The sequence below is a fragment of the Neovison vison genome, chromosome 13 (genome assembly GCF_020171115.1).
Source record: "Neovison vison isolate M4711 chromosome 13, ASM_NN_V1, whole genome shotgun sequence".
In the NCBI taxonomy this organism is placed as follows: domain Eukaryota; kingdom Metazoa; phylum Chordata; class Mammalia; order Carnivora; family Mustelidae; genus Neogale; species Neogale vison.
Window position 1 is genome coordinate 118,053,920 of NC_058103.1, and position 20,089 is coordinate 118,074,008.

The window sequence follows — 20,089 nt, forward strand, 5'->3', positions numbered from 1 at the left end:
GCCAAATAACTCGTCTGTTTAGCTCAGCAAGCTGTGAATATTAGAGTCTTTGTGCCTAGCATGGTTCTTGTAATACAAATGTGAATGAGACAGAATCTTTGCACCTGAAGCTCTTTGGTTGTGGGACAGAAGTGTACAGTACTTTGTGGTTATCTTTTAGGGGTGATCTCTTTGCTGCTTCTGTGAGAAGTTGGTTCTGGTTATAGCAGCCCTCCTTGGGTCACTGTTATTCTTTCTACCTTTCTTTCTAAAATTAAGACTTATGGGGTGCCTGAGTGGCTCAGTTGCTTAAGCGTCCAACATTTGATTTTGTCTTGGGTCATGAGATTGACCCCCCCCCCCAATCAGGCACTGTGCTGGGTGTGGAGCCTTCTAAAGATTCTGTTTCTCTCTCTCCCTCTGCTCCTCCCCACTGAGCACGTCTCTCTCTCTCTTAGGAAAAAAAAAAAGATAAAAATAACGTAAAATAAGACCAAGACTTATAGGTACTTGGTCTATAAATTGTGACCGTTCAGGGTCCCACCAGTCCATCATCCTACCTGCCTTGGTAAAAGATTCCCTAGGGAGCAATGTTGTTAGTGTGGTGATTGCATGCTACAGTGTACTGATTGGGATGGCATGTTATAAGTCCCTTTGAATTGATAAAGTGGAAATCAGAAAATACTACCTAGAAGTATGAATTAATTAAATGTAGTAAGAGGCAGTGTGATGTATAATGGCAAGAATACAGATAATAGTGTTAGGCAAAATAGCAGACAAAACACATTTCCCAATCTATACTCAATTCCAGTTGAAAAGACCAGTAGCTAAATAAATAGGTGGGAAGAAACTTGGATATGTCTTAGAAACTAGAGCTTGATGCTGCTCATATGCCAAAACACTCAGGATAATTTTTGGTAGGCAGTTCTCCAAGGTAGGAGAACGCCTAACCTGGGAGGGACAGGGACATCTGGCCGGTTCAATCAGTAGAGCATGCAATTCTTGATCTCTATACCCATGTTGTAGAGATTACTAAAAAAAAATAATAATAAAAATAAAATATACCCAATAAGTTAAAAAATATATTAACTTGGAGGGGCAACATCTTGATGAGTGGTCTCACAAATCACAATATTTAAATTTCTCTCTTGCCTCTTAGACCAGAAGTATTTGTGCTTAGTACAAATAGTGTTCAGAGACCCAGAGTTTGCTGCTAGTACCCCCCTTGAAGGTGCCTATCCACTCTCCCCAGATCGCTTAATCTGCCAATTAGTAATCTAGTGAGGTTTGTGTTCCAAAAAAAGATTCAGTCATTAAAAGCCGTGAAAGCTGAATATCAGTTACAAGAAGAGAGCAATCTGATAGGATTGTAAGGGATGGAAAATATAGTTACCAAATTAAAATCTGCTATGGATGCAGTGAGTAGCAAATTAGACACTGAGAAAGACAAACTTGTGAAATATTTTCCAAAGTATAAAGGCAAAAGTTGGGGAAATAAAAATGATTGGAAAATAAGACAAATGGAGGAAAAGTCAGAAGATAAAATGTACAAATAATAGGAATTTCAGAAAGAGAGCATATACATTTTCAAATAAATAATAGAAAACATTACTGACTAAAATTAATGAGAAATATGAAAGTATATTCTTCTGGACTTTTCAAATTTGGAGGCATTTCTGCTAACAACATTATGAAAGAAACTGAATTGATGGTGGCACAGAGAGGCAACCTCTAAATTCTCCCATGAAAGAGGTGACTGCCTGGGCTCTAATTAGAAGAGATGCTGAGTAAATCCCACTAAATGTCCTCTGTTTCTGAGGAATAAAAACAAGCAGGAAGAGCAGGTAGAAGGCCAACAAGATGGGAGTTCTTCTTCCAGGACTAAAGGTAGTCAGGACCCAAAAGACTGCATGGTGGGGCATAATCATTAGAAAAAGAAAGTGTTACGTTGTTATTCATAGGTGATACTTTGATCGACCTAAACATGGAAGAAAATTATTGCTTGAAAACCTATTTGAACCAAGTAAATATATTGAGATCAGATTTTTGAGTATTCTAGTTAGCAGCTACATTGAGGGGAATAAAAAACCACCCTAGAGTTTATAAATCCAAGTGAATATTTACCTCTTCAAATAAATCTATTTGAGAATAGATGCCAATGTGGAAGATGGTACTTAGAAACAGCCACTGTCATTAACTAATAGAATTTATGTTTTCCTCAAGCTTTTCTATTAGGAAAAAAAACTTAGTAAGAATCAAACACATTTTTTTTAAAGATTTTATTTATTTATTTGACAGACAGAGATCACAAGTAAGCAGAGGCAGGCAGAGAGAGAGGAAGGAAAGCAGGCTCCCTGCCAAGCAGAGAGCCTGATGCAGGGCTGGATCCCAGGACCCTGGGATCATGACCTGAGCCAAAGGCAGACTCTTAACTAACTGAGTGACCCAGTCTTACTTTTTAGGCTCAGGAAACATAATCAGCTCTTGTGTTTTGATAAAAAGACCCAAATACTCTTTATTGGTGAGGAGAAATATGGTCTTATATCACTAGGTGTAGAATAAATTGATACAACCATTCTTTAGGACAGTATAGAAGGGGGAAAAAAGGATTCGTGATCTTTGTACCTTCTGACCCAACAATCTTACTTAAAATAATAATACTAAAGAAACTATCAGAGCTGTGCAGAAAAATATATATTCTAGGGTATTTGGTGTGTAGAGAAGGATATTTATGATACTAGAAATTCAAAAACAACCTAAATATTTAAAATAGAAAATTGATTGAATTTATTATAGTATATATCTATAATGGAATACTGTTCAAAAATTAGGAATGCTTTAACAGATACTAGTAAATCATAAAAGCTGAATATACACTTTAGGCACACTCTAGTCCTAGTTACTTTCGTAGTTTTTCAGTCATTCACTCACAAATACTTAGTGACAACCCAGGCATTGTTCTAGAACCTAGAGATAGAGCACTGCATGGGGAAAATATAAAATTAAAATGACTATTTCTTTGCCTACATAGAATTTATAGTCTAGTCAGCAAAGGCAGAACAATAAATAAATAATTTTTCAATTAGTGATAAGTGCTTTGGAGAAGAGTATGACAGGATAAGGTAGATAGGGCATACCAAGGGAAGAGAAGGGGGAAGTTTGCAATTTTATATGAAGTGGGTCAGAGAAGTCTGAAAAACGAAATTTGAAAAAAAAAAAAAAAGCTAAGAAGAAGCAATGTTTATATCTGGTGGAAAGTATTCGTGGTGGAGGTAATTTTAAGTCAGAAGACTTGAGGTAGAGATGTGTGTGTGTTCCAGCACAGCCATGAAGGTTAGTGCAGTTGATGCAGATAAATCAATGGAGAAAGTGTGTGGGAAATAAGGTAAGGAGACGAAGGTTGGTGGTGAAAATGGAGGGCCATTACTGTGGTCAAATGGGCCATTTGCTTTGAGATTGGAAGCCGCTGTTGGGTTTTGATAAGAGGAATGAAATATGACTGGCATTTAAAAGAATTGTTTTGCTGTTTTGTATAGGATAGAGGATGAGGAATGGAGCACGGAGATCAGAGGCTATTATAATAACCCTCTCAAGACATGATGGTAGCTTGGACCAGTGATGAGAAGTGGTTTGATTCCGAATTTATAGCACATAGCCACAAACTCTTATTTGAAGAAATAATTGAATATATGTATCAACATGTAAATAGTTATCTCTGGTGGGATTGCTGATGATTTGTATTTTCTTTGTATGCCTCTGGGTTTTCCAAATTTTCTGTAACTATTACATTTAAAATAAGAAAAAAAATATAAAACTGACTTCTGCTTAAAAACTGTGTTTTCCCCTCTGATTTCAAAGTATTATATGCATTTAAGGTTTGAAGAATTATGTTTCTTTCCTTTTAGTGTTAGGCATTCCCTCTGTCTAGTAAATCAGATGGAGAGTAGGCCCAACCTTTAAATTAGAACTAAGATGTTAACTTACTAGTGAAACTGATTGAGGAAGGAAATTCACCTTTTTCAAGGTAGAGAGGATTGTATTCAACATTTGCCCTATCATTCTGGTGAGATAAACTTTAGAAACCTGTTTTATTACATCATTGTTAAAGTTAATGCCCAAGATTACGTTTTTACTTCTGTGTTCTGCTCTTCTTACTTCATTACTGATGCAGGATAACTCAGTGACAAAAAACTGTGCAGTGTAGATCAGTAGAATGGCTATGCCTCAGTCATCTTTACTATTGAATGTGAGTTGTATTGCTGATTTCCTGAAAATCATTTGTACAAATGATTAGAACGTGGTACTATGAATTTTCTTTCCTGACTTAGCTTTCTGGTTTTCTTGATTATACCAATTCAGTCTAACCGCGGTGAGAGTTGTAGTGGTCCAGAGTGTGCCGGCTGGCAGAGAGGGGAAAAAAGAAAGTCAGTTTAGAGTTTGGATTTGGCTATAGATAATCTGGGTGATTGAATTTTTAAATGATAAATCAACAAAATTCTCATTATCTGGAAGCATAACTTGAGTTTTGTATTAGTTAAAAATAATAGCACTTGCATTGGCAGTGTTTAGTCTTCTAACATTACCTAGAAAATGGAAATTTGGGCTTTTTGCTTTGAGAGTACCTTCCCAAGTAATATTAGCAGCACATTGGCTAAGGTAAAATTTTGTTTTGATTTATATTTTGGTTTGAAATCATGCTTTACTGGTAAATTGCAAATCCATAGGCACACTCGTTTTGAGGTACTATCAGTTTCAGAAACAGCAGAATTACATTGTGCCTCTACTTTAGTCAATTAATAAAAATAAATGTGATTTCTTTCTTCTTTTATAGAAAAAGAGAAAAATTTTCTCTTACATGTTACATTCTGAAGAAGTTTACCACATGAGAGTAATTTTTGTAGTCTAAAAAATTGTCTATACCTTCTGTATCTTTCTATACCAACTGAGCAACTTGTGTGGTAAATACCTGATGTTATGTATGACTTGGTTTTTTGTTTGTTTGCCCAATTGGAATGTAGATATTTAGTTTTTTGGGTTTTTTAAAGATTTTATTTATTTGACAGAGATCACTAGTAGCAGAGAGGCAGGCAAAGAGAGAGGGAAGCAGGCTCCCTGCTGAGCAGAGAGCCTGACTCAGGGCTCGATCCCAGTACCCTGAGATCATGACCTGAGCCAAAGGCAGAGGCTTAACCCACTGAGCCACCCAGGCGCCCCTATTTAGTTGTTTTCTGATGATCTAAAGCCAGTGTTGCTTCCTGACTACTTAGGTGGAAATAATTCTGTTGCTTCAAAAACAACTGTCTTGCCTATAATGTTTATGCTTTCAGAACTTCTTAATTACTTCTGTATGAATTGTATATGTCACTGGAAAGAAAAGAACCTGCTATTCAGACCCGGGTTGAGTTCCAGCTCTGCCACTGAGTAGTTAGTTGAATGAATAGCTGTCAGAGCCTCAATTTGCTCATCAATAAGACTACCTATATTATTGACTTGCTCTGTTATGCCTCTAGTATTATGCCTACTGTATGGGAGGCAGCCAGTAAGCATTACTTACTCTATTTATTTCGTACTTTTCAAAAATTTTAAAAAGATGTATTTATTTACTTGAAAGAGAGAGTGCGCATGGGGGGGGACACACACACACTCACACACACACACAAGGCAGGGGAGGGGCCGGCAGAGAGGGAGAGACTCTCAAGCAGACTCACTGCCCAAGGCTCAGAGCTATGACCTTGAGATCATGACCTGAGCCAAATTCAAGAAACAAATGCTTAACTGAGTAAGCCACCTAAGTGCCCCTATTTTATATTTTAAATTTAACTTGTGTCCTGAACAGAACCCTTGGTGATTTTGTTACAGTATAATTTTATACAGAGCACTCTTGAAGGCAGTAGGAAAAGAATAGCAGTTACTAAATTCGGTCTACATGATGTTAGATCTTTAACACAGGTCTCATCTTTTTTATTCTTTTTAAAGATGTGTATTGTACAGTGTTACAGTATATTGAAAACATATAATTGTGCCAGATACTTTGCAAGATCCCTGTGCTAGAAGCTTTGTATATATGTCTCTCATCCCCATAACTGTAGATATACTTTTTTTGTTGTTGAATAATAAAAAAAAATGATGATGATATCGGGAGGCTTTTAAAAAATATGTATGTAATAATGGGTGTGTTGTTTTGGATTAAAATCCATATGTGATATATTGTAAATTGACCTTCTGCCATATCCTTGAAGAATGAAGTTTCTGTTATCAGACTGGAGTCATCTCCACTGGTACTAAAGAGTAGTAGTGGTCTCAGGAAGCTGTGAGGGTGTTGAACTAGTGCTGTTAACTGTGGTATTAATCATCAGTGATGTCAGTGTGGACTGTTATTGCTGGAGGGTTTTTTCTTTTTCTCCTATCCCTCCACCCCCCCCCCCCCACTGCCACCTTTGCATTCCTTCTTCCATTATGTGCTTACCAATTAATTCTTAAATCTTCCAAGTGTGAGTACCTCTCTTAACTTTAGTCTTTGGCTTTTATAATGACATTGCAAGTTTTTTTTTTTCTTTTCTTTTCTTTTTTTTTTTAAAGATTTTATTTATTTATTTGAGAGACAGAGATCACAAGTAGGCAGGCAGGCAGAGAGGAAGGGAAGCAGGCTCCCTTCTGAGCAGAGAGCCCGATGCAGGGCTCGATCCCAGGACCCTGGGATCATGACCTGAGCCGAAGGCAGAGGCTTTAACCCACTGAGCCACCCAGGCGCCCCGCAAGTTTTTTTTTCTTAAAACAGAATCTTTACAATGGTTCTGATTATATCAAAAGGAAAATCTGGCATGTGTTTGGATTTTTTTCTTAAGTTGATATATGTTTTAGTTTATCAGGGTTGACATTAAAGAAACCAACGGTAATCTGTACTTATTATTTATTTTCTGTTGAATAAATAAATATCTCATTATGGTCTTAGTGTATTTTGTTATTATTGACATAATGTTCCATAATATTTAAAGTTGGTCAGTTGTCACATATATTTATATATGTGTTTTAAAAGGGAACTGGTTTCCTAATTATCTGCCTCTTATTTATGAGGAATATGAGTGCTAAAGAAATGCAGACAGGTGTCTAGAGTACATTAAAGCCTAGTTTGAGTTTTTATCTTGATGGCATAGGAATTTACAGTGATTCATTGCGTTATTTATTTATTTAACTGGTTTCATTTTAAATATATCCTTGCCCCAACAATGATTTACTTTAGAACAGTATTCTGTTGAGTACAGGGATTAGTTTAACTTAACATCCAAATATCTGATTCTGTAATTATTAAAAATCAATATAAACAACACCATTGTGTTGGTAATCATTTGGGGACACTTTTTAGTATGAAAATATTTGGGGGCACCTAAGTGGCTCTGTCAGTTAAGTGTTCAACACTTGATGTCCAACACTTGATCTCAACTCTGATCTTGATCTCAGGGTCATAAGTTCAAGCCTCCACTCCACCCAGTTGGGCTCCACACTGGGCGGGTGGCCTACTTACCAAAAAAAAAAAATAATAATAATAAATCTTTGGGGGCACCTGAATGGCTCAGTCGGTTGGGTGTCTGCTTTTGGCTTGGGTCGTGATCCCAGAGTCCTGGGATCGAGCCCCCCATCGGGCTCCCTGCTTGGCAGGAGGCCTGCTTCTCCCTCTCCCTTTGTCTACTGTTCCCTCTGCTTGTGCTCTCTCTTGCTCTCTCTCTGTCAAATAAATAAATAAAGTCTTTAAAAAAACTTTGGTTATTATTTCTAAAATGCTGTTTATTTGTTTTTGATCTTTTCAGAATATAATTTGTCTGATAATACTGTTAATTATTGGGGAAAACAAAGAGCCCCATCAGACGTGTTTGGATTTTCTTTTCATATTCTGAAGATTGGGATTATTTTGCCTGACTGAACATAATTTCTGAGGCTTTTCAAAATATAATACACAGAATACTTTTTTTTCCTCTCTGCCTCTACTGCATGAGCTCATTTGTCACTGGTAATTTTTTTTTTATGCATCCCACATGTCAAGCTGCTTCCTACGCAGAATAATATCAAGAATATAAACCTGATTGATTCTGTATTTTGGGATAAATGAGGTAATCTTAGATACAGACTCATCTCAGTCTCACATGGCGTAGGCCTTCCAGTATTGCTAGGATATTGGATGAAGCAGCCAAGAATGACTTTTTTCCTCCTATGTTACCATCCAGGAAGTTTCTGTGGTGAGAGAAATATTCCCTGCATTCAGAGAATGCTGTCATCATATGGAAAGTATAACTGGAAACAAGGAGAGAGGCAGTCTCAAAACACAGTGCTCAAGCCATAGATTTCATGTATGCCAGGAGAAAATGTAGTCTAGTTTTCATTTTGATGAGCTAGGTATGACTTTATTTTGAAATGGTTCTGGCATTTCATTTACAACTGGAGATATTTTGTGTCCTTTCTTCTGTTTCTCTTAATTTAAAATTTCTGTGTCTACCCCTCTATGAAAAAGATTGCCAAGACCCAGAATAGTGTGGTTTTGATGAGAGTAGTTGAAAGTGTTTGTTATTGATGTTTTAAAGAATCCCTTTATCAAAAATAATTGGCCACTAATGATGGGGTTCATTATGTCATTCTCTAAAATCCAAAGATGAATTTGGGTGGAGAATGAAGGGCAGGGAAGCAAGAAGAGGATATTAAGTGCTCAACAGATGGCTGGAATGGCAGAGCAAGTGGGAGATTTTATCTCTTATAGTCTATGGGGAATATTGAGATCTTATTTCTCTTACAATTTAGAACACCTAATAGACAAATTCAAGCTATATGTTAGATTTCTAAACTACAGAAGTTATCTTTAGTCTATGGTTACAGTTTACTTTTTTTTAAATTAAAGTTAGTACCAATTTTGTGTTATATTTGTACTATTATTTTATATTGTAACTATTTTTTTATCTTTTATTCTTCAAAACAAATTTAACAAAATTTATGTTGATTATATTTCAGGATGAACCAAATTCATATCAAAGGATCTTAGGAATGAGGGGGAGAGACATAAAAAAGCAGTGAGTAAGACACAGCTGGATTTTCAGATCCTGGTTAGAAAAATCAGCTTTTGACTTAAAGCTGAGAAAATTTTATGTTTATTATTGAAGAAAAGTAAATTCAAAGACCTCACAAATATCTTTTTAAAGTCTGCTCCAAAACTGAAAGGTAGCACTTCCTCTTAGGAACTTAATTTGCCTGGAAAATGTAGACATTTTAAGCCGGTTAACTGCTTCTGGCTCCTCAGTGACCTTATCACTGCTCATTAATCTTCTATGTATGAAAGTACTCAACATCTCAACTCCACCTATTTTTCCATGGTCACACGAAGGCAACGGTTTCTGAATATATTCTAGACTATTTTTTGGCTTTGGTTTTGGTGTTTTTCTTTTTTCTTTCCAGATTTCACTCTACATGGGATTTAAGAACTGAATTCAATTTGACACATCACTCTTCCACACCAAATTGCCTTACAAACACTTGTGGGACAAATATTTCAAGATTTTTCTACATGGGTTATGGGTACAATATTAGAAATTACTTTTAGCCAGTATGAAAAATATACTGTGGATTGATTTAATAATACATTTACTCAGCAAACATTTATTGAGCCCATATTCCATAACTAGGTACTGGGAATACAGAGATAAGTAATATGTGATTACTGCTTCTGAGGAATAGCTCATTGTTTGCCTCTAAAGTCTTAAACTGGGGTACAAAGAAATAAGAGGCTGAACTAGCTGGTCCAGAAAAGGTCATTTAACTCCTGGATTTGAAAAATAATGAACTGTAGAGACAAAGCGCAAATTGTTGGGTGTTATGTTCTATTTGTCTAGAAAAGCTTGAAAAATAAAATTCAAGTAAACAGTAGAGTTGTTTTTCTCCAGAGGGTTTTACAGTGATTATTAAATGTTTTAATAAACATTCCCTCAGGGACTACTATGTGCAAGCCTCATGCTCAACACTAGGGATATGAATTTACGAGATTAAGTATTTCATTCTCTGGGAAGACCGTGAGAGAGAGAGAGAGCTATATGAGTAATTACCATGTGGCAGGGGTAGACATTTTATTACCAAATTTTGTACCAACTGATACCTCTTGGTTGCAATGACACGAGGGAATAAAGAGAGACTAAGGCCAGGAAGCCAGAAGTCACCAGACGACTGAGGGAAGCACCAATTCCTGTTTAGGAGAATCTTTCAAAAGCTCTTCTAATTTTTTAGATCATATATCAGAAATTTCACTGATAAATACCAAGAGAAAAATCAAAATATGTCATAAAGCATGAAAATATTTTTGTTACAAAGAGGCATTTTGGATATCATAACAAAATCTTGTATCTTGGTGCTGTCTTATAGTTGACCCTTTAAAGAGATTTTCCATTGGGAGCAATCTCCCATTTTGCAAATAAAGAAACTAAATAAGGAAAGAGTAAAGGACCCTCTGTAGTGATACCACCAACAATGGCAGTCTGTTTGCTCTGCTCTAATTGGATACATCTATAAATTAGGTTGGAAGATCCCTAACATTAGGACTAATAGTCTTGTGGGATAGAACTGTTATTTGAGATGGCTTGATGATACACAGAATTAGGAGACAGCACTTCTATAGGAGATATATACTTCCTGTTTTTATTTTGTTTCTTGGCTAGTTGAAGAGGTTGGTATTATCCTTTCATATTCCTTAAACATCTTTTAAAAAGATGAAACACTTAAAGAATCTTTTGTGTCTGTGCTTTAGTTATCTTTATGAGCTGCCATGCTCTTTTCAGTTGGTATCATGATCTACTCCCAGAATCCTGTGCATCCAACAAAGGCTTCCTTTTTGGCAATTACACCCAGTTTGGGTTCCTTTTACTTTCTGTTATTTATAAACTTTCAAAATTGGTTATTAACTTTTTGGTTATTTCAGAGATAATAGTTTTAATTACTAAGTATACACTTATTTTTCCTATTTGAGATTTTCTTTGTTACACTACTTTTGAAATTAAAGGTGTTTGTAGAGTACTCAAGAGATTCAAAGCCTTGAATTTTGTAAGTAGTACTTGGGTATGCTTTTTTGTTTTTAACTATATTTAAGGCATGTTATTGCTCACTTTCATGTGCTAGAATTTCACCTATTATAGACCAAGAATTGTTTCTCACCGTTTCTGTAAGAGTAGTTTAAAAGATGAGTCTAATTTATTTTGAGTGGTATTTGTCATTAGATCAGAGTGGCTATTAAATTTCAAAGCATTATCATAGTGATTATGATTATTGCTACAGCTGGAGGCAGTGTTCTGTGGAACCTATTAGGGTATTAGTCTTCTTGGTTCTAGCGCAAGGTTTGGCAAGCTTTACTTTTGAATTAAAGTTTGTAGTTTTGCCATCATCAGAGAGTTTATAGAATATCAACTGCATTGTTAGGAAGTACCACCTGAGACTGATTGGTTGTAGCTGCCTGGAGAACCTGTTGACAGTTAGGAGGCTTATCGGAGACATTTGTAAAGGAGTGTTGCAATCTAATAGTGTCTGACATGATCATAAATTGGGAAGAGATAGAGTGAGATTTGTATTATCTATGCCATGTGTTTGCCAAATCCATAAAGGGGCCTTAGAATTAGTATTAGTCCCACATGTAAGTTAATATGAGAGTCATCCTCATCATATCCCTTGTCAGAAAAGCATCCCATCTTTTTCAGATACCTCCAGTGGGGAGCCAACTGCCTGCCTGAGATCCCATTCTGTTGTAGGACAGCTCTGTTAGAAATTTCCCCCTGTAGTTTCCTCTTCAGTTACTACTATGTATTGAAAGTTCATGAAAACCTAGTATAAAGTGTTTCTGACAAGGGTAGATTATGAGGTGTTTTTTTTGTTTGTTTGTTTGTTGGTATCATTTATCATTTACCAACTGTCTTTTTGCCCATTTCAAAAAGCTTTTAATTTCAAAATAGTTAAATACTCACAGGAAATTGCCAAAATAGTACACAGGGTTGCTGTGTACCTTTCTCCCAGTTTTCCCCAATGGTAACATCTTACAGAACTGTACCATAATAGCAAAACCAGGAACTTGGTATTGGTACAATCCACAAACCTTAATCAGGTCTCAGCAGTTTTACCTGCTTTTGTGTGTGTGTGTGTGTGTGTGCGCGCGCGCGCACGCACATGTGTTTGTGTGTGTAGTTCTTTGTAATTTTATCATTTATATAGATTTGGCTGTCACCATACTCAAGATATGAAACTGTTCCATACCCCAAAGAGCTCCTTTGTACCACCATTTTATAGTCACTCCCAATCCTCTCCCCTGTTGCTAATTCCTGGTAACCACTAAGCTGCTATCCATCTCTGAAATTTTGTTTTTTTGAGAACTTTATATAAATGGAATAATATAGGGTAGCCTTGAAGGCTGGAGTTCTTTTCACTAAGGATAATTCCTTTGTAATCTGTCCAAGTTGATTATATGTATCAATAGTTATTCTGTTTTTTAAAATCATTACTGATATCTTTTCTAGGGGCCACCGTAAATATTTGTCTAACTATCTGAACAACATTTAAGATATTATTAAAGTGGTTAATTTACATTTACAGAGCTCTTAAATTTGAATTCACCTGTTACCCAGTATATAAGAAATCTCATCTTTGACTATTTGTTGCTTGAACTGTTAGGGTTAATAAGGAGTCCAAGACTCTTAGGAGAGCCCTTTCTTCTGTCTGTTTCTAGCCAGCCCTGGGGTCTCATACTACTCATTCAACCCCTTTTTGTTACTACTTTTGTGACCAAGGGCTGTCCACCTGAAAGGATGATTATGTGGATGAAATGAGACATAAAAGACAAAAATTTTTCTATACCGTCAAGCCAAAATTAATTTGTAAGGTAAACTGTTAACATGTGGTTGTGTCTGGTGTAATGAGATGACGATTGGGTTTTTTTTTTTTTTTAAACTTGTCTTTATTTTCCAACTTTCCTATAATGCATATATATTTTATCCTTGTTTTTCTACTTATAAAAATATGTACTCATTAAAAATTGAATCATAATAAAAATATATACACTAGAAAGTGAAAGCCTGCAGAAATCCCTCACCTAAAGTTATTATTATGAACCGTTTGTTGTATGTTTTGTTTTTCTGTTCATGGAAGAAGTTTTTGTTATTAGTACTAAAATAAAACCAGGGATTTGCTGTGCACATCGTTTTACATCTCTTTTACTAAGGTTTCTTGAATATTTTTTCCTGTCTATACAGGTAACCTTATTAGCTATGCGGTTATTTCGGGGTGTACATGTACTATTCATTCATTTACTCAGTTACTTCTCATTGAATGCCTGCTGTGTTCATTCAAGGCACCATGCTGGGGAAACTGTGATGAATAATACACGAAGCTTACATTTTAGAGGGAAGATAGATATTAATAATGATTAATTTCTTAATTGATTATTTGACTACAAATGTGATATTGACTAGGAGAAGGAGAATCAAGAGGTATGCAAGTGCCTGTTTGGGCACTAGGCCTAGTCTGGGAACCAAGGAGGAGCTCCCAGACAAAGTGACTTCCGAGCTGAACTCTGCGGTTATGTGTGAATTAGGAAACGACTGGTGATAGAGTAGTGTATCAATGAATATATATTCACCTAGATATTTCAGTATGTGGCTGGAAGGCCATATAGTGAAACGGTGACCATCTTTTTTCTTTTTTCTTTTTTTTTGTGGTGGCATTTTTTAAAAAAATTCTATATTCTGTACAGAATATTCTGTATTCTGATTTGCCTACAGTGAAGGTGTATTTATCATATAGCTAAAACAAAAAGAAAACCAGAAGTGTTGAATGACCATATTATATACCTGGAACTAATATAACACTGTATGTTAACTAACTGGGATTAAAAGCTTTAAACAACAATTGGTGCATTAAAAAAAAATGTGTTTGATGTATGAATACAGATGCTCATAGAGGAAAGCAAAACTGATAAAAGATCTCTCAGTGTATCAGTACTGTGGTGGCATTATAGGTAGCTACTGTATTTCTAACAGGTTTTTTTTTTTAGTTTTTAATTTTTTATAAACATATATTTTGATCCCCAGGGGTACAGGTCTGTGAATCGCCAGGTTTATACACTTCATAGCACTCACCATAGCACATACCCTCCCCAATGTCCATAACCCTACCCCCCTCTTTCAACCCCCCTCCCCACAGCAACCCTCAGTTTGTTTTGTGAGATTAAGAGTCACTTATGGTTTGTCTCCCTCCCAATCCCATCTTGTTTCATTTATTCTTCTCCTACCCACTTAAGTCCCCATGTTGCATCACCACTTCCTCATATGAGGAAGATCATATGATAGTTGTCTTTCTCCGATTGACTTATTTTGCTAAGCATGATACCCTCTAGTTCCATCCACGTCGTCGCAAATGGCAAGATTTCATTTCTTTTGATGGCTGCATAGTAGTCCATTGTGTATATATACCACATCTTCTTTATCCATTCATCGGTTGATGGACATCTAGGTTCTTTCCATAGTTTGGCTGTTGTGGACGTTGCTGCTATAAACATTTGGTTGCACATGCCCCTTCAGATTACTACATTTGTATCTTTAGGGTAAATACCCAGTAGTGCAATTGCTGGGTCATAAGGTAGTTCTATTTTCAACATTTTGAGGAACCTCCATGCTCTTTTCCAGAGTGGTTGCACCAGCTTGCATTCCCACCAACAGTGTAGGACGGTTCCCCTTTCTCCGCATCCTCGCCAGCATCTGTCATTTCCTGACTTGTTAATTTTAGCCATTCTGACTGGTGCGAGGTGATATCTCATTGTGGTTTTGATTTGTATTTCCCTGATGCCGAATGATGTGGAGCACTTTTTCATGTGTCTGTTAGCCATCTGGATCTCTTCTTTGCAGAAATGTTTGTTCATGTCCTCTGCCCATTTCTTGATTGGATTATTTGTTCTTTGGGTGTTGAGTTTGCTAAGTTCTTTATAGATTTTGGGCACTAGCCCTTTATCTGATATGTCGTTTGCAAATATCTTCTCCCATTCTGTCAGTTGTCTTTTGGTTTTGGTAACAGTTTCCTTTGCTGTGCAAAAGCTTTTGATCTTGATGAATTCCCAATAGTTCATTTTTGCCCTTGCTTCCCTTGCCTTTGGTGATGTTCCTAGGAAGATGTTGCTGCAGCTGAGGTCAAAGAGGTTGCTGCCTGTGTTCTCGTCAAGGATTTTGATGGATTCCTTTCTCACATTGAGGTCCTTCATCCATTTTGAGTCTGTTTTCATGTGTGGTGTAAGGAAATGGTCCACTTTCATTTTTCTGCATGTGGCTGTCCAATTTTCCCAACACCATTTATTGAAGAGGCTGTCTTTTTTCCATTGGACATTCTTTCCTGCTTTGTCGAAGATTAGTTGACCATAGAGTTGAGGGTCTATATCTGGGCTATGTATTCTGTTCCATTGATCTATGTGTCTGTTTTTGTGCCAGTACCATGCTGTCTTGATGATGACAGCTTTGGAATAGAGCTTGAAGTCCGGAATTGTGATGCCACCAACTTTGGCTTTCTTTTTCAATATTCCTTTGGCTATTCAAGGTCTTTTCTGGTTCCATATAGATTTTAGGATTATTTGTTCCATTTCTTTGAAAAAGATGGATGGTACTTTGATAAGAATTGCATTAAATGTGTAGATTGCTTTAGGTAGCATAGACATTTTCACAATATTTGTTCTTCCAATCCATGAGCGTGGAACATTTTTCCATTTCTTTGTGTCTTGCTCAGTTTCTTTCATGAGTACTTTATAGTTTTCTGAGTATAGATTCTTAGCTTCTTTGGTTAGTTTTATTCTTAGGTATCTTATGGTTTTAGGTGCAATTGTAAATTGGATTGACTCCTTAATTTCTCTTTCTTCTGTCTTGTTGTTGGTGTAGAGAAATGCAACTGATTTCTGTGCATTGATTTTATATCCTGACATTTTACTAAATACCTGTACAAGTTCTAGCAGTTTTGGAGTGGAGTCTTTTGGGTTTTCCATATATAGTATCATATCATCTGCGAAGAGTGATAGTTTGACTTCTTCTTTGCCAATTTGGAGGCCTTTAATTTCCTTTTATTGTCTGATTGCTGAGGCTAGGACTTCTAGTACTATGTTGAATAGCAGTGGTGATAATGGACATCCCTGCCGTGTTCCTGACCTTAGCAGAAAACCTTTCAGTTTTTCTCCATTGAGAATATTTCCGGTGAGTTTTTCATAGATGGCTTTGGTAATACTGAAGTATGTGCCCTGTATCCCTACACTTTGAAGGGTTTTGATCAGGAAGGGATGCTGTACTTTGTCAAATGCTTTTTCAGCATCTATTGAGAGTATCATATGGTTCTTGTTCTTTCTTTTATTAATGTGTTGTATGACATTGATTGATTTGCAGATGTTGAACCAACCTAGCAGCCCTGGAATAAATCCCACTTGGTCGTGGTGAATAATCCTTTTAATGTACTGTTGAGTCCTATTGGCTAGTGTTTTGGTGAGAATTTTTGCATCTGTGTTCATCAAGGATATTGGGCTGTAGTTCTCTTTTTTGATGGGATCGTTGTCTGGTTTTGGGATCAAGGTGATGCTGGCCTCATAAAATGAGTTTGGAAGTTTTCCTTTGATTTCTATTTTTTGGAACGGTTTTAGGAGAATAGGAATTAGTTTTTCTTTAAATGTTTTTGTAGAATTTACCAAGGGAAGCCATCTGGCCCTGGGCTTTTGTTTGTTTGGAGATTTTTGATGACTGTTTTAATTTCCTTACTGGTTATGGGTCTGTTCAGGCTTTCTATTTCTTCCTGGTTCAGTTGTGGTGGTTTATATGTCTCTAGGAATGCATCAGATTGTCAAATTTGTTTGCGTAGAGTTGCTCATAGTATGTTCTTATAATAGTTTGTATTTCTTTGGTGTTAGTTGTGATCTCTCCTCTTTCATTCATGATTTTATTTATTTGGGTTCTTTCTCTTTTCTTTTGATAAGTCTGGCCAGGGGTTTATCAATCTTAATTCTTTCAAAGAACCAGCTCCTAGTTTCATTGATTTGATCTATTGTTTTTTTGGTTTCTATTTCATTGATTTCTGCTCTGATCTTTATGATTTCTCTTCTCCTGCTGGGTTTAGGGTTTCTTTCTTGTTCTTTCTCCAGCTCCTTTAGGTGTAGGGTTAGGTTGTGTACTTGAGACCTTTCTTGTTTCTTGAGAAAGGCTTGTACCACTATATATTTTCCTCTCCGGACTGTCTTTGCTGTGTCCCACAGATTTTGAACCGTGTGTTTTCATTATCATTTGTTTCCATGAATTTTTTCAATTCTTCTTTAATTTCCTGGTTGACCCATTCATTCTTTAAAAGGATGCTGTTTAGTCTCCATGTATTTGGGTTCTTTCGAAATTTCCTCTTGTGATTGTGTCCTAGCTTCAGAGCACTGTGGTCTGAAAATATGCAGGGAATGATCCCAGTCTTTTGATACTGGTTGAGACCTGATTTAGGACCCAGGATGTGATCTATTTTAGAGAATGTTCCATGTGCACTAGAGAAGAATGTGTATTCTCTTGCTTTGGGATGAAATGTTTGAATATATCTGTGATGTCCATCTGGTCCATTGTGTCATTTAAGGCCTTTATTTCCTTGTTGATCTTTTGCTTGGATGATCTGTCCATTTCAGTGAGGGGAGTGTTAAAGTCTCCTACTATTATTGTATTATTGTCGATGTGTTTCTTTGATTTTGTTATTAATTGGTTTATATAGTTGGCTGCTCCCACATGAGGGGCATAGATATTTAAAATTGTTAGATCTTTATGTTGGACAGATCCTTTGAGTATGATATAGTGTCGTTCCTCATCTCTTATTATAGTCTTTGGCTTAAAATCTATTTGATCTGATTTAAGGATTGCCACCTCTGCTTTCTTCTGATGTCCATTAGCATGGTAAATTGTTTTCCACCCCCCTCACTTTAAATCTGGAGGTGTCTTTGTGTCTAAAATGAGTTTCTTGTAGGCAACATATAGATGGGTTTTGTTGTTTTATCCATTCTGATACCCTGTGTGTTTTGATTGGGGCATTTATCCCATTAACATTCAGGGTAACTATTGAGACATATGAATTTAGTGCCATTGTATTGCCTGTAAGGTGACTGTTACTGTATATTGTCTCTGTTCCTTTCTGATCTACTACTTATAGGCTGTCTCTTTGCTTAGAGGACCCCTTTCAAAATTTCCTGTAGAGCTGGTTTGGTGTTTGCAAATTCTTTCAATTTTTGTTTGTCCTGGAAACTTTTAATCCCTCCTTCTATTTTCTTTCTTTCTTTTTTTTTTTTTTTTAAAGATTTTATTTATTTATTTGACAGAGAGAGATTACAAGTAGGCAGAGAGGCAGGTAGAGAGAGGAGGAGGAGGAAGCAGGCTCCCTGCTGAGCAGAGAGCCCGATGTGGGACTCGATCCCAGGACCCCGAGATCATGACCTGAGCCGAAGGCAGCGGCTTAACCCACTGAGCCACCCAGGCGCCCATCTCCTTCTATTTTCAATGATAGTCTAGCTGGATATAGTATTCTTGGCTGCAAGTTTTTCTCGTTTATTGCTCTGAATATATCATGCCAGCTCTTTCTGTCCTGCCAGGTCTCTGTGGATAAGTCTGCTGCCAATCTAATATTTTTACCATTGTATGTTACAGACTTCTTTTCCTGGGCTGCTTTCAGGATTTTCTCTTTGTCACTAAGACTTGTAAATTTTACTATTAGGTGACGGGTAATGGGGTGTGGACCTATTCTTGTTGATTTTGAGGGGGTTCTCTGCACCTCCTGGATTTTGATGCTTGCTCCCTTTGCCATATTAGGGAAATTCTCTCCAATAATCCTCTCCAGTATACCTTTTGCTCCCCTCTCTCTTTCTTCTTCTTCTGGAATCTCAATTATTCTAATGTTGTTTAGTCTTAAGGTGTCACTTATCTCTCAAATTCTCCCCTCATGGTCCAGTAGCTGTTTGTCCCTCTTTTGCTCAGCTTCTTTATTCTCTGTTATTTGGTCTTCTATATCACTAATTCTTTCTTCTGCCTCATTTATCCTAGCAGTGAGAGCCTCCATTTTTGATTGCACCTCATTAATAGCTTTTTTTATTTCAACTTGGTTAGATTTTAGTTCTTTTATTTCTCCAGAAAGGGCTTTTATATCTCCCAGGAGGGTTTCTCTAATATCTTCCATGCCTTTTGTGAGCCTTGCTAGAACCTTGAGAATCGGCATTCTGAACTCTAGATCTGACATATTATCAATGTCTGTATTGATTAGGTCCTTAGCCTTCAGTACTGCCTCTTGTTCTTTTTTTTGTGGTGAATTTTTCCACCTTGTCATTTCGTCCAGATAAGAGTATATGAAGGAGCAAGTTAAAATACTAAAAGGGTGGCAAAGACTCCAGGAAGATACGCTTTAACCAAATCAGAAGAGATTCCAAATCGTGGGGGGAAGATAGGGGATAAAAAGAGGTTCAGAAAAAAAAGAAACAATTTAAAAAAGAAAGCGAATAAAAAATATATAAAAGAAAAAAATATATATATATTAGATAAACTAGTTAAGAACATTTAAAAAGAAAATGGTAAAAGTTAAAAAAAATTTAGCAGAAGAAGAAAAAAAAACAGAAAAAAAATTAAATCAACTGCAAGACTAAAGAATCATAGGAAGAAAGCCATGAGTTCTGTGCTTTGCTTTCTTCTCCTCTGGATTTCCGCTGCTCTCCTTGGTATTGAACCTGCACTCCTTGGTAGGTAAACTTGGTTCTGGCTGGATTTCTTGTTGATCTTCTTCGGTAGGGGCCTGTTCTAGTGATTCTCAAGTGTCTTTGCCCCAGGCGGAATTGTACGGCTCTTACCAGGGCCTGGCTGAGTAATCAGCTTGGGTTTGCTTTCAGGAGCTTTTGTTCCCTGAATGCTTTCCGTAGAGTTCCCGAGGACGGGGATGAAAATGGCGGCCTCCCAGTCTCCGGCTCCAAGGAGCCGAGAGCTCTGGGCCCCACTCCTCAGTGTGCCCATAGAGATTAGTACCCAATTACTCCCGTCTCCCTGGCCTCCAGCCACACTCCGAGCTCTCCGAGCCTGTGACTGGTTCAAGG

General features: G+C 36.8%; 1 protein-coding gene across 3 annotated transcripts in view; it reads left to right on the forward strand.

Annotated features, from left to right (window-relative positions):
• Positions 1–20,089, forward strand: part of PEAK1 (pseudopodium enriched atypical kinase 1) — a 332,635-nt gene that overhangs the window by 82,931 nt on the left and 229,615 nt on the right. For 2 of the 3 annotated variants that reach the window (XR_006381652.1, XM_044230658.1), the window contains exon 3: positions 8,974–9,032. The exons of the other annotated variant lie outside the window; for it this stretch is intronic. The gene's annotated coding sequence lies outside the window, so the exon portion shown is untranslated. The remainder of the gene's footprint in view (positions 1–8,973; positions 9,033–20,089) is intronic. 3 annotated transcript variants of the gene reach the window in all.